We start from the raw sequence: 13,854 nt of genomic DNA on the forward strand, positions 1-13,854 counted from the left end.
TCCCCATTCTAAACTCTGCAGAAGTCTTTTCACTAAGTATTATTGCCTAGAGGAATATCATGGAAAGAATATGAAAAGACCTGGGTTCAAAAAACCCAATTTTGCCATTTTCTGCCCTTGTTCCTATGGGGGCAAACAAAGTCCAAGTCTCAGTTTCTCTTATTTATACAATGGGCTAATAATATTCTATACTTTAATTTACTTCTCAGGGCTATTGTAAAGTACTTTATAATCTGTAAAGTGATAGATATGTGGAGACTATTATTATGTGTCTTTCCATTGAGGTAAGAGGTGAAGACAGTCAGGAGAAGGGCTCCCTCCCTTGGGGTTGAATCGTAGCTGTATTGTTACCAGTGTGACACTGGTAAGTCTCCCTCTCTCCGAGTCTCAGTTTTTCTCAACTGTAAAATAAGATTAGAATAGATGGTTCCCCGAATTCCCTTAAAGCTTAAAGTGATTCCTTTGATTTCTCTAACCACTCCCTGAATATACATCAACTGGAGTTTGGCATAGGTAAAGAAGGGAGGAATCCATCTGGTGGTGATTTACCTGAATTGCAGGTGTAACATGGGATTTCTCTGCTTACCAGCTAAGATCCTTTACCCAGTCTTGGAAGAATGTCTTCACTGGACAGTCTGACTGTTACAGAGAGTACACTCAATCCACAAAGCTGTCAAAGACATTTTTATTACAAATAGAATGACTAAATGTAAATAAAAAATGAAAAACCACCACCACCACCAGCACTTAGCTCACAAATTGCTTACTCTCTGTCCCTCCCCATTCCCCATCATCTCCTAGTGAGCAGGTCTAGTCAGTCTCATTTCTCTGGGTTTGGTTCCAGTTAAAATTCGCCTCTGATGATATAGCTCCTCCAAGTTTTGTCTGGCTGGCCAAGGTTCCTGGGCTGGAAGGAATGTTAAGAGCTCATCTAACCCAGTCTGTTCAGTTTCTGGTGAGAGAAATCCCAGAGAGGAAAGAAAAGTACCTCGTTTTAAGACACAAGTAGTAAGTAGTAGAGGGGCATTTTTTTCTTTCTTTTTTAAACACATTTCCATATTAGCTGTATTGGGGGGGGGGTAAGAAAAACAAAGAAATCATAAAAGTAAATTTCAATCTGCATTCAGAGTTCATCAGTTTTCTCTCTGGAGGCAGGCAGCATTTTTCATCCTGGGTCCTTTGGGATTGTCTTCGATGGTTGCCTGGATCAGTGTAATTAATCTTTCATAGTGGATCATCATTACATTGTTGCTGTTACGTGCATAGTGTTCTGGCTCTGCTCACTTCACTCTGTATCAGTTCACATAGGTTTTTCCAGGGTTTTCTGAAATCTTCCTGCTCATCATTTCTTATAGCACAATAGTATTCCATTATAATCATATACCACAATTTGGTCAGCCATTCCCCAATAGATGAACAACTCCCTCAATTTCCAATTCTTTGCCACCACAAAAAGAGCTGCTAGGGCAGCTGGGTAGCTCAGTGGATTGAGAGCCAGGCCTAGAGACGGGAGGTCCTAGGTTCAAATCCGGCCTCAGACACTTCCCAGCTGTGTGACCCTGGGCAAGTCACTTGACTCCCATTGCCTACCCTTACCACTCTTCCACCTATAAGTCAATACACAGAAGTTAAGGGTTTTAAATTAAAAAAAAAAAAAAAAAAAAAAAAAAAAAAAAAAAAAGAGCTGCTAAAATATTCCTGTACAAATAGGTCATTTTTCCTTTTCTTGGGTCTCTTTGTGATACAGACCCACTAGTGATATTACTGGATCAAAGGGTACCCAGAATGGTTGGACCAGTTCCCAATTCCAGTGCATTAGTGCACCTATTTTTTGACATTCCCAGAGGGTTACTAGGTTAGAAGACAAGAATCCTGAAAACCTGAGGTTATAAGGACATGGAGGTTTAAACACAGGCACTTATCTTAACTATATGGTTGTGGGTACATCACCTTTCTGGGTCTGTTTCCTGAGGGAAAAGTTAAGTTTCTATGGTCTTTAAGATCCTTTCCAGTATTAAATCTGAACCTATAATGTATGATCTTAAGGCACAAAATCAGATGCTCCTTCCAGAGAAGTCTCATCAGTGTAATGTCAAACACAATATAGAAAGAGATCCAATCAGGCTGCATACTGTCTTAGCTAACCACAAATTAACATTATCTGTGTTGGGTTGTATGTTCATTTATTTTGTTTAAATTTTCCTAATTGATTGTTAATCTGATTCAGACTGCACTGGAGGAAGTTTTGCAGGCAGTTTTTGGGCTAAGAGTTTGACATCTCTTTAAGGTGCTGGTCAGAAGACCAGGATTTGAATCCTGCCTGGAGACTTAACTAGCTGTGATCCCAAGTAAGTGTCTCAGTCTATTTCTTCCTCTACAGAACTGGATAATTGTAACATTTACTTTATAGGTGTTACTATGAAGATCAAATAAGATAATGTATATAAAGCACTTTGTGAACGTTAAGACACTATGAATCAGTGATAATTACTGTTATTCCACATTTAGGATTTAATCATACCCTTGAACTCTTTCAATAACTAACACTGGACTTTTCTCTACTCTCTGGATTCTTCTCTCCTTTTACTGATTAGATTCTTCTTGCTCCTCCTCTGCCTCAAGATCCCTGGCAAAAAGTTGTTTTGCTGGAACCTTGCTAAATAATTCCATTTCTTTTCTTTAAAATCAGAACTTTCCTGGATAGTTACTAGATCCAGAACAATGACCCAACTACAGCTGGTTACTATCCTCACATACTAAAGGCCATTGCTTCTCACTCTTCTACTGGCCTAGTTCAGAGAACAAGTATTAAGCCTGTTGTTCTCGAACTTGAAGGGCAGACAAGGGGAAAAAATAATTGATAAGGACATGGCCAAGTTTCTTCCCTCCCTCTGGGCCATTTACATATTTCCCAAATGCTGACTAGAGGATCTTCTGAATCAGCAATGGGAGAAGATAGTTGGAGGGGATTGACAGTATCTGCATATGGAGAAAGGTTGAGGTTTAGAAGTTTATAAGCCAGTGATGGCAAACCTTTTGAGAGACTCAGTGCCCAAACTACAACCTTCACAGCTCCTGTTAGCTGCCCCCTTACCCTACACAGGGGAGGGAGGAAATGCTCCCATTGGGCTGCTGGACAGAGGGGTGGGTGATGTGAGGAATGTCCTCTGCAAGTGTGGAGAGGGAGAGGGAACAGCTCCTTCCAGCACATGTGCCAAAGATTCTTCAACACAGCTATAGACCTTAGATTTTCAGGGAGGTCATGACATGGGATCTGCTTAGGGTCTGAGAGGCCTGTGTCCCTAGGCAGGGAAAAGGAAGTGCTGAAAAGATTGGGGACAGAGATGTTGGAATCACCAGAGTAGATTACATAGGGCATGGGCCTATGTATCCAAGTATCCAAGGCCAGGAAGATCAGTATGTATAAAGGAAAGAATTCAAGCAATAGATTGGCAGAAAAATCAGGCAGAAGCTCAAAAGGCTAACTTGGCTTCCAGTCTAATGGTGGTGGCAGGAGTGGGGAGAGAAGAGGTTAAAAAGGGAAAGGTTGCTGAATTTCTGATATGACAGGCAGTCAAGGCAATACTATGCCCATTATACAGATAAGAGGAAACGTGTTAGCTGATCAGAAATGCTAGATTCAAGTCTTGACTCCAACACTTGTACCCAAAAAGGAATGGTTAATGCCAATTTAGAGGAAAGTCTCTAGAATATGTTCAACATATTAATCAGTGAGCTAAATGTTGGTCCAGATGGCATGCTTATCATATTAGAAAACAGCAGAAAACTGAGTTGTTGTTTTTTTAAACATGTAATGATAACACCAATGATTCTAATAGGCTAGAATCATGGGTCAAATTTATTAGGAGGAAATTTAAGACAAACAAAAAGTCCTACACTCAGATTAAAACAAATCACTATAAAAAGTATTTAACAATTACTCAGAAAAAAATAAACAAAACTGAGGGTTTTTGGTGGATTACAAGCTTAATAGGAGCTGACTGTGTGATCCTTCAGCCAAAAAGCTAATGTTATGGACTACAGTGACAGGCACAGAATCCAGAATGAAAGAACTGAAAGAGCTGTGAAGTGGCTCAGGGGACAAAACACTAAATCTGGGAGTCAGGAAGACCCAAGTACATGTTTGGCCTCAGACACTTACTAGCTGTTGACCTGGGGTGAGCTGCTTTGCCTCTGCCTCAGTTTTCTTGTCTGTAAAATAAGGACCACTTAATAAATAAATGATAAATGAAAATGAGAAGACCACTTACCTTGTGAGGATTAAATGAGATAAGATTTATAAAGCACTTAGTGTAGTGCTTGACACATAGTAGGCATAGCCTCCTTCCTTCTTTCCTGCATTTGGCCTTGATCAGATGGTACCTGAAGTAGCATAATCAGGTTTGGGTACAACATTTGACAAGGTAAATTAACAAACTGGAATACATTGAGAGGATCAGGATGAGTCTGGTGAGGGAACCATGTCCACAAGAGGACTGGTTGAAAAAACTCAAGATAAACATATCTTGAAAACAGCCTGGAAAAGAAAGAACTTTTAGGGAGAGTATGGCAGCTGCATTTTATTACTTGGAGGATTGCCATGGGGAAGAGGGATCAAAATTATTATAAATTTGTAAAAGGGCAGCTAGATGGCAGAGTAGATAGAATGCTGGGCCTAGAGTCAGGAAGACTCATGAGTTCAAATATGGCCTCAGACACTTCTTAGCTGTGTGACCCTGGGCAAGTCACATAAGCCTGTTTGCCTCAGTTTATCTATAAAATGAGTTGGAGAAGGAAATGGCAGTATCTTTGCAAAGACAACTCCAAAATGGGGTCATGAAGAGTCAGACATGACTGAAATGATTCGACAACAAATCTGTAAAGGGCTTACCACAATGCTTGGCACACAGTAGGCACTAAATAAATACTAGCTATTACTGCTGTTGCTGTTCTTTGCCCCCAAGAGCAGAACTTGGGGCAATGGAGAAGAGAAAATGTTCCAGGAGATAATAGAACCTTCTTTAGTGAAAAGATCTTATAGAAGGTATTTTAGTTCAAAAACAATTAGATGACACACCTGGGGGAATTCTGGGATTCTCCAACTCTTATTTCCTTATCTGTAAAATGGGAATAATAATCCCTGATAAAAGATAAGCCCTGGTTTATCTCACATTTTGGGAAAGTGCTCTAGAAATCATAAAGCCTCTGAATTCGAATTCTTATTTCTTCTTGGGTAGAAATGATCAGATCTTGGGCCCATGGGGTCACCAGGGAAACCCCTCAAAAGGCAGGAAGTTCTTACAAGACCATTGAATTGCATGGGGGCCATGATCCAGGCTGTCAGTCACTGTAAAAAAATGCGTAATAAAAAAAAAATCAACCATTTATGGTCCAATGCCCCTATCTTCAGGCTTTTAACCAACTCTGGGGATGGGGGCATTGTGGAGACAGAAGCAATTAGTACAATTCTTCTTCTTGTAGCTCCCTCCTTCCCTCCTGCTCAGGTTGGGATCAGATGCTTATTCAAGCACAACTTTGGGGTTATGCTTAGTGACAATATTAGGCTCAAATCTGCAAACCAATGAACAAAGAAGTTTTTGGGGGGAAATGCTCTGAGAAATAGTAGCTGGAAGAAGAATGTCATCTTTTTATGTTGTATTTCATACAATCACAAAATGCCAGGGCTTAGGGATCATTTAGCCCAATCCCTTTATTATTTTATAGGTCAGTGGTTCCCAAATTTTTTTGGCCTACTGCCCCTTTTCCAGGAAAAATATTACTTAGCACCCCTGGAAATTAACTTTTTTTTATTTTAATAGCAATTAATAGGAAAGATAAATGCACCTGTGGCCATCACCACCCCCCCCACCCCCCCACCCCCGGGATCGCTACAGCACCCACCAGGGGGTGGTGGTGCCCACTTTGGGAGTCACTGTTATAGATGAAGAAATTAAGGCAAAGGGAGGGAAAGTAATTTGCCTAAGAACATACAAATTAGCCAGAAATGGAATTCAATTTTTTGTACTTCAGGTACAGGGCTCTTTCCACTAAACCACATTGTCTGGCCTTCCTTGACTAATTCTTGGCTTCCCCACCTTCCCAAAGGAGTCAACAACCTCAAGTCAGTTCTCAGTCCCAGCAGAAAAAGGAGAGGAGAGGGCTTCAGTCCTCTGCCCCACATAGCTCTGTATTGTATTGCCTATAAGATCAAATGATTTGGCATTTAAAGCAGTTTACAAACTGGCTCTTTACTTTTCTAGGATTATTACTCCTTAGTCCCCTTCATCTGCTCTATGGTTCAGTTAAACTGGCCTTCTTGCTTTTCCTCACAGAAGACATTTTATCTCTAATCTCCATTCCTTTGCATAGTCTGTCCCCTGTTTCTGGAACTCATTCCTCCCTCACCTATCTCTTAAGACTTCCTAGCTTCCTTCAAAGCTAACTCAAGGACCACATCTTATAAGAAACTTTATCTGAGCCTCCAACTACTGATGTTCCCTCAAATTGCCTTGAATTTACTATTTTTTTTTAACCTTTACCTTCTGTCTCAGAATTGATAAAGTATCAGTTCCAAAGTGGAAGAGCAGTAAGAGCTAGGCAACTGAGGTTAAGTGACTTGCCCAATGAACAAGTGTCTGAGGCCAGATTTGAACCCAGGTCTTCCTCATTCCAGGCCTGGCACTCTTACACAGAGTCATCTGGCTACCCCTTGTATTTACCTTTGATATACTTTATATTTATTTATATGTCATCTCCCCTGTTATAGAATGTAAGCTTCCTGTGAAGGCTGAATCCATTTTGTATTTGTGTCCCTACTACCTTGCAAATCTCAGGAGACAAATATAACCATTAACTAATCTGACTAGGAAGGGGATATATTGGTTGCTGTGGATCATTAAGTCCCCAACCCCTGGCCCCTGCTCTTTAGAAGCTGACATTTTCAGAAAGGCAGCATCATAAACTATAGACCCAGGAGGGACCTTAGAGGTCATCTAGTCTAACCCTCTCACTTGCCCAAGGTCTCTTAGAATCTGTCTGGGATAGTTGGACACAGTCTGAATTCCCATTCCAGAATTCTTTTCATTCCACCATGCTACTGGGAAGATCCTGGCAGATTGGAAAGGACACTGAGGACACTCTGAATGTTAAGGAACAAGCAAAACATTATTAGGCTAGGTTGAGAATTATAGGAGATGAATTTAAATCCTGGTTTTGCCATGCCTGTGCTACCTTAGGTAAACTCTCCAGGGCTCAGTTTATAAATCTGTAAGAGGCTTCCCCCAGCATGAAATCTATGCTCTCTTAACTTTTAAGGTACTTCAATTCTGTTCTTCACATGGCATCCTATGAGAGAATTTGCTGTAGGAGGGAAAGATAAAAAAAGAGAAGGGATAAAGGTGAGTTTGAAGGCCAGGATAGAAGAAAGGCCAGACAGACCAGTTTTACAGCCTCCTTCCTTGACATCTAGGAAGTGAAATTAGTACTTAAATGTAGCCAAAGCACGTTTCAGCCACCTCCAATAGTAGATCCCTGCTCTGAGATACTCCATGTGCACCAGATGTGGCCATATTCAACAGCCAGGTCACATGGTCTCTAGTATCATCTTTTTCCCTTCCCACCATCCCAAGCATGCCCAAAACACTTCCCTTTCCCCTGTTTTTGTTTTTGAAGTTGAGAACTTGGCAGCATTCTAAGTTGATGATGGAGGAAAATTTCTGGATCATCATCCAAATTATCCCTTAGAATCTTCATCCAAAATAATCTTGGGTGCATGTGAGGGGCATTCTTTAGAAAGGCCACCTTTAAAACATAGTCAAGATCACAGAATGTTGGCAATAGAAATTTGGTTGGTACTCATACGAGTGAGTAATCTACTCAAAATGAAGTAACTGATACAAAGAGGAGAGCAAATAGCTTTTTAGCAGTAAATAAAGCCAGCAATCCATCAACATAAGGAAGGACTGAACCTAAGAATAGGAAAATCTGCTTTGGCAGTAAATTCCCTCTTACTAGAAGAATTGGAGCAAACCGAATGAACACCTGTCTCAGGGCTCTCATAATGGGTGACAGGTTGGATGAGATGACCTCTGAAGTCCTTTTCAGTTCCAAGAGTCCAGAATTCTTCTAGATACACTCAAGGAAAAACACTACTCACCTAAGGCATGTGGGTGGGCAGCAATTTGCAAGACAAGACAAATTGCAACTAAGCACAAGCTGCTGTTCTCACATTTGGTAGAATGAACTGGTCAAAATCAGCTTTGCTCTCTAAATCATTGGGCCCATTGCCATGGCAACCTCAAGCTAGACGTATGCTGGTGCCTGGTACCATGATCTGGATTCACATGACTGTTTTTTTCTGGCATCAGCTACAAGCCGCCATGTTTCAGGTACAGGATTGAGCCTGGTGCCAGAGGAGAGTAGGTGACTAGTTTTTGTTCTGACCCTCTCTCACAGCTTCAAGGTTGGCATAATCTTGCCTTTTGAATTATAGCAAGAGTTGCAAGGGGAGGGGGGCTGGAGAACATGATCTCACTTCTATTCCTCTCATAAATAAATAGATGTTACCATTAAATCAGGTACCCTTTAAGCAAAGGCAGGAAGACAATTTGGAAATGAAGGTATTGTACAAGTGGAAAGCCAGGTAAGGGGCAGACTTGCCAGACACAAAGAAGTGGATGAATAGCAAATCCCAAAGGCTATCTATTTTCTCTGAATACATTTTCTCCCTCATCCTGTGGTAAGGACATCTGCATAATTAGATTGGAGCCCAAAATTGACTTTAAAATTCACAAGATTGAAGAGTTGTGCAGAGAAACTGAGCCTGGCACTTCTGACAAGGAGTAGACAGACAGTTCTAAACAGGGTGCTTAAAAGTCATCCTTCTCTTAAATCAGCCTCTAGAGGATTTCAAACCCTTTAAAAGGGTTTAGAGGAAGGAATAAAGCCCACGGACTAATCTTTGCTAGGGCACTCGGAAACCAAGTTCTAAAGTGTACTGGCAATGGCTTTTCTTGTGGTCTGCCACTCTGGTTTGTCTTCAGATGACAAAGGCTGAGGAGGCAAACTGTGCTGGGATGCCCTGTTGTTAATATTATTCCCCTCATCCCCCAGCAAGAGATATTTCCTTATCATATACCAGGCTGGATAATTGTGTAAGTACAGCATGCCAAGGAGTCTTGAGATTCAGAAGGGAATTCTTGTAGTCCCACTGGTCTTAGCAACTTTTTCTTTACTTGAACTTGACATCACAAACTTCCTTCTTCTACCATAAGCCGAATCTCAGTTCAATGGGTAGCTAGCACCTAGGGTCTCTTCTATTTGTTAGAAATACTTCCTCACTCCCTCTTCCTAACACAGGCAAAACATATCCTCTCTCCACCCCCACTCCCCAAAACCCAGCAAGTAGCCCTAGTTCAGACACCTTACCTTCAGCTGATTGGTGTTTATCAATAACATATTCAACAGCTTTTAAGAAGCAACAAATGTTATAAAAAAATTAGTTTTGTATCTTCCTTCTTCTCTCTTTAAATGATCTCCAAGGTGGACTCCAAAAGCTCCTAAATCCCCTGTAACTTTGCCAAACATGGCTACTTATAGCCATAAGTAAGTCTACTTCTTAATATGGCATTCACTTATTACCATGCTACAAGAGAAGTCTGTAGAGACATCTACCCCTTCAGACTCCTTATTCTTAGTTTCCACCCTTCAAGCCATCAAAAAGTTCTATCAGAAAAGTTGTGCTAGGGTGAAGAATGAGGATTTCTCTTTCACTCAACCTTTACTCAAACACCTTTCTTTGGTGACTAGAGAAATCAAAATAGGCCACGTTCCTCACCACTGAGTTTAATATTTTAACTGCAGTTGAGAGGAAACTAAATGATCACAAAAACCTGTATAATTTATTTGGGGGCCCTCAAAGCAAAATACAGCTATCAAATTAGGAAGAGGGAGCGGCCAGGCTATGGGAGGCCTGGAAGCTGAAGAAATGGATCTTAGGAAAATAGATTAAGTTGGAAGGAACCTCAGAAGCCATGTAACCCAACTCCCTCACTTTACAAATGAGCAAACTAAGCCTGAAAGAGGTTAAATGACTTACTTGCCCAAAATAACCCCAGCAGGAAGTAGCAGAGTTAGAATTTGAACCCAGTTCCTGAATTCCAAATACAGTATTCTTTCTACTGAACTAAGCTGTCTTGATAAGAAGTAGAAGAAATTTCCTGCTAAGGGTCTCACCTGAGGTGTAAGGCTTTACATCATTAATCCAAAGTGGTGAATATCCATACTGAGACTTTGAACAGCAAAATCCAATCTTGGCTAGAATAAAGGATAGTCACTCAGTTCTTACAAGGCAGAAATAATTTCTGCCACAACTCTGAAGAGCAGAGGAAGGAGAACCATCATTAGTGTCTAGGTCATAGATCTTGTATACGAACTTTGCTCATTTAATACAGGGCCAAAAGATAGTTTAAAAGTGCTATGACCATGCTCTTTTTTAATGGGGAAAAAAAAAGTGTAGATCATGGAAACAAAATTCACCAAAACCACAATTTCATTGCTTGCTCACAGCTTATTTGTAGCTATTTGCAGGGACTCTCTCCATTAGACTGTGAGCTTCTAGTTAGCAGGGACTGTCTTTTGCCTTGCTTGTATCTCCAGCTCTTAGCACAGTGCCTGATAAATAGTGCTTACTAATTGTTTCTATACTTTCTCTACCCTGCAACATAGATGAAGCACTTCTAGATGGTTGATAACTATAGAAATACTAGCTAGACCCTCTAAATCATATGTAATAAGAGGCCTGAGAAAAAAGGAACCTAGTCCTGCAAACATGCAGTTGGCTCCATCTCAATAGCAATTAGATGGATGCTAGTGAGCCTGAATAAAAAGTGGAATGGAGGACCCTGTCCTCCATGACAGGGAAAGTGCAGATATTAAAAAATAATAATGCTATGACTGACCAGCAGTTCTATAATGGCTCCCTCCATCCTACCCACATGGAGTATCTTCGAAGGGAATTGGGGAGAATGGAGTCCAGAAGCAAGAAACAGCCTAAAGCCTCTAATAACCCAGCCCTTGACAGAGCAATGGATCTGGAGCCACCAAGGCTGGAATTCCAATCCTGTAGAAGATGCTTATTAATGTGACCCTCAGCAATTCACTTCTCTTTGAGCTTCAATTTCCTGTCTGTAAAGTCTATAATGGGAGTTGTAGTCAGTGACCTCTAAGGTCCCTTTTGGCTCTAAGTCTATGATCCTTTAACCCTAAAAGGAAGGGCCACTGCCCATTGAGCTGCTGTATCCAATTCTTTCCTTTCCTTAGAGAAGTGATAGATACCAATCCCCTAAATCCTGTGAAGAGTCCCAAAAAGCAAATCAATGTGTTTACTATATGTACTCAACCCCAAGTTTTGTAGTTGCCTATGTAAAGGAGAGGTGTTAATTTAGCTCATATCCCTAAAACACTGAGGAGTTATATCTCACAACCGAACCTCTTCTTACCATGGAGCTCCTCCCAGGATTCCTGGGTCAGGGAAGTACTGAAGTACAGAACTTACAAAGAGTCCAAGGGAAACAGATGGGAGAAAGCCCCTTGAGGGAAAGGATACCAACACCAGTCTCAAACTTCCAAAGTTCATTACCACCCAGGAGAACGACAAGGGCAGTGCATGAAAAGGAAACATCCTACATGTCAATTTTATGGAAATTTTTTAATGAGAGGATTCTCAGATACAGTGGTTGCCTATTTCCCACAATTCCTTACTATAGGATTCTCATGCTGGGAACACAATCTTTTTCCTTACATTTAAAAACAGGATGATCAAATTTCATAGTCCTCGCATTACAAGATTCACATCTTTGTTAAGTCAAGAATTGTGGTACAAAAGAAACATTTCATTAGCCTTAAATCACTACAATTTGCTAGAAACATCAATTACTTTAGAATACTTTTAACTATAAAATATATTGTATTTCCATATATATTAACCATATACATGTTTAACTATTACTAGATTTAGTTCAGTCATTACAAAATAAGACATTCTGGGAGCAGGCTACAAATATACAATCCAGCTGAATTACCCATGTCATATTCTTTGCATTATAAATAAATTGCAAATATCAAACTGAGGAACTAGTGAACAATACAAAATATATTAAGCAAGCAAACAAGGCACTCGTACCTCAAATGGAGTTGGAAGTGAATGAAAATCCTAAAAGTCTTTAAAATTAACCTCAAATTGAACCAAGTTCTAGATGATGTGCTAGAAGGCGTCTAGCCTAGGGATTTTAGATAGGAAATCTACCTTCATATTTTTGGGAATAAAACCATTATTCCATATTATGTTAGTTTGGTTTGGGCCAGAAGCAGTCTTTCCCTATATGGAGAATGCATGGAGCCCATGCATCTTCCTTCCAATTGGTTTTTCCCAATGAATGGGTTCTCCATAGAGGAAGTCAGCAATATTATGTGAGCTAGCCACTGTTCTGAATAGTCCCTTTGGAGCAACTTTGACATGTTTGATTCCCTTAGGGTACACCAGACAGCTCAGACAATTCAACTTCCTGTCCAATCATTATGGTGATCAGAGGGTCTAGAGAGCTAGATTTAAGAGTTTTCTAGCTTGTTTAAATGTGGGAACCCTGATCTAAGAAAGGTCTATTTTCATAAGGAGCAATGTATTTAACATAATTCTTAAAAGTGGTTGCTCTAACTTGGAATCTGTTATTCTCCATCCTCATAGCTCTGATAAAAGGTCTAGTCAATTCCACCATCTGATGCTTTTGAAAACTTAAAACACTAAGATCCCTACATTCCCAATATCAGGGAGGAATGTTTATTTTTTTTTTTTAATGAACACTGGGCACTTCCCACCACCTCTTAATTCCTGTCTACTTCTGACACATTTTGCCAAAACTGGTGGAATCCAATAGCCAAAGCTAAAGTGAGTCTTGACTCCAAGCTATTGAGATGCCCCAAAGTTATATTCCTTTTAAGGTCCACCTCAAACATCAGCCCTTAATTCAAACACCACACATCAGTGCATGGAACAGCTGTGAGAGTCATCTTTCATGACTGACAAAGGCTCAGCAAACCAGCTATTGAAAGTCTGGAGCAGAGACTGCTTGGCAGCTCCCCTCCCACCCCCCCCCAAAGTCATACTCTGCAGCTGGGGATGAGGGAGGTGGGGAGGGCAAAAAAAAAGGCCTCCCTCCCCCCAAGTCTCCTGTTCCAATAAAATAAAGGTAATCTTTAAAATTAGAATGGCCTTATTTAATAGAAAACAATTTCAGAAAGCTTAAGAGCCAAATGAAAAGGCCCTTTGGATGCTTATTGACTATGATTCACTACATTCTCAGTGTACAACTGGGGTTACAGGGCATGTGCCAGAAACAATATTCAGATGCCCAATTGGAGTTTCATGCAACGGAAACCACTAAGCGTGTACAAGTGTTATTCCCTAGATACATAGAAAGCTAACTGCCTGCTGGAGTTAAAAGCATCTGTCTGCACCCCAAAGCTCTATGTGATGGACACACGTGCAGACTTTCACTTGTGGGCTGAACCACTGGAGGCAAAGAGTGCAGCTGGAGCGAATGCCTGTGACCTACATGGTTTAAAAGCCTACTCTAGGGGAATCTCTGGAAAGACTGCCTAGGAGAGCACATGTTAAGGAACATGCAAGTGATTGATTCTAAGACAGCTATTGATACCAGAAGCATGTGACTTAGGATCAAACCTCCAACCTGTTTGCAAAGCCATTCAATACATTTTCAAACAAAGAGAAACAGGAAGAATATGTTTATGGGGAGAGGGCACTAATCGGGACATGCTTTCTCCCCAGATCTTCCCTAC

The sequence above is a fragment of the Gracilinanus agilis genome, chromosome 1, assembly GCF_016433145.1.
Source record: "Gracilinanus agilis isolate LMUSP501 chromosome 1, AgileGrace, whole genome shotgun sequence".
Classification (NCBI taxonomy): Eukaryota; Metazoa; Chordata; class Mammalia; order Didelphimorphia; family Didelphidae; genus Gracilinanus; species Gracilinanus agilis.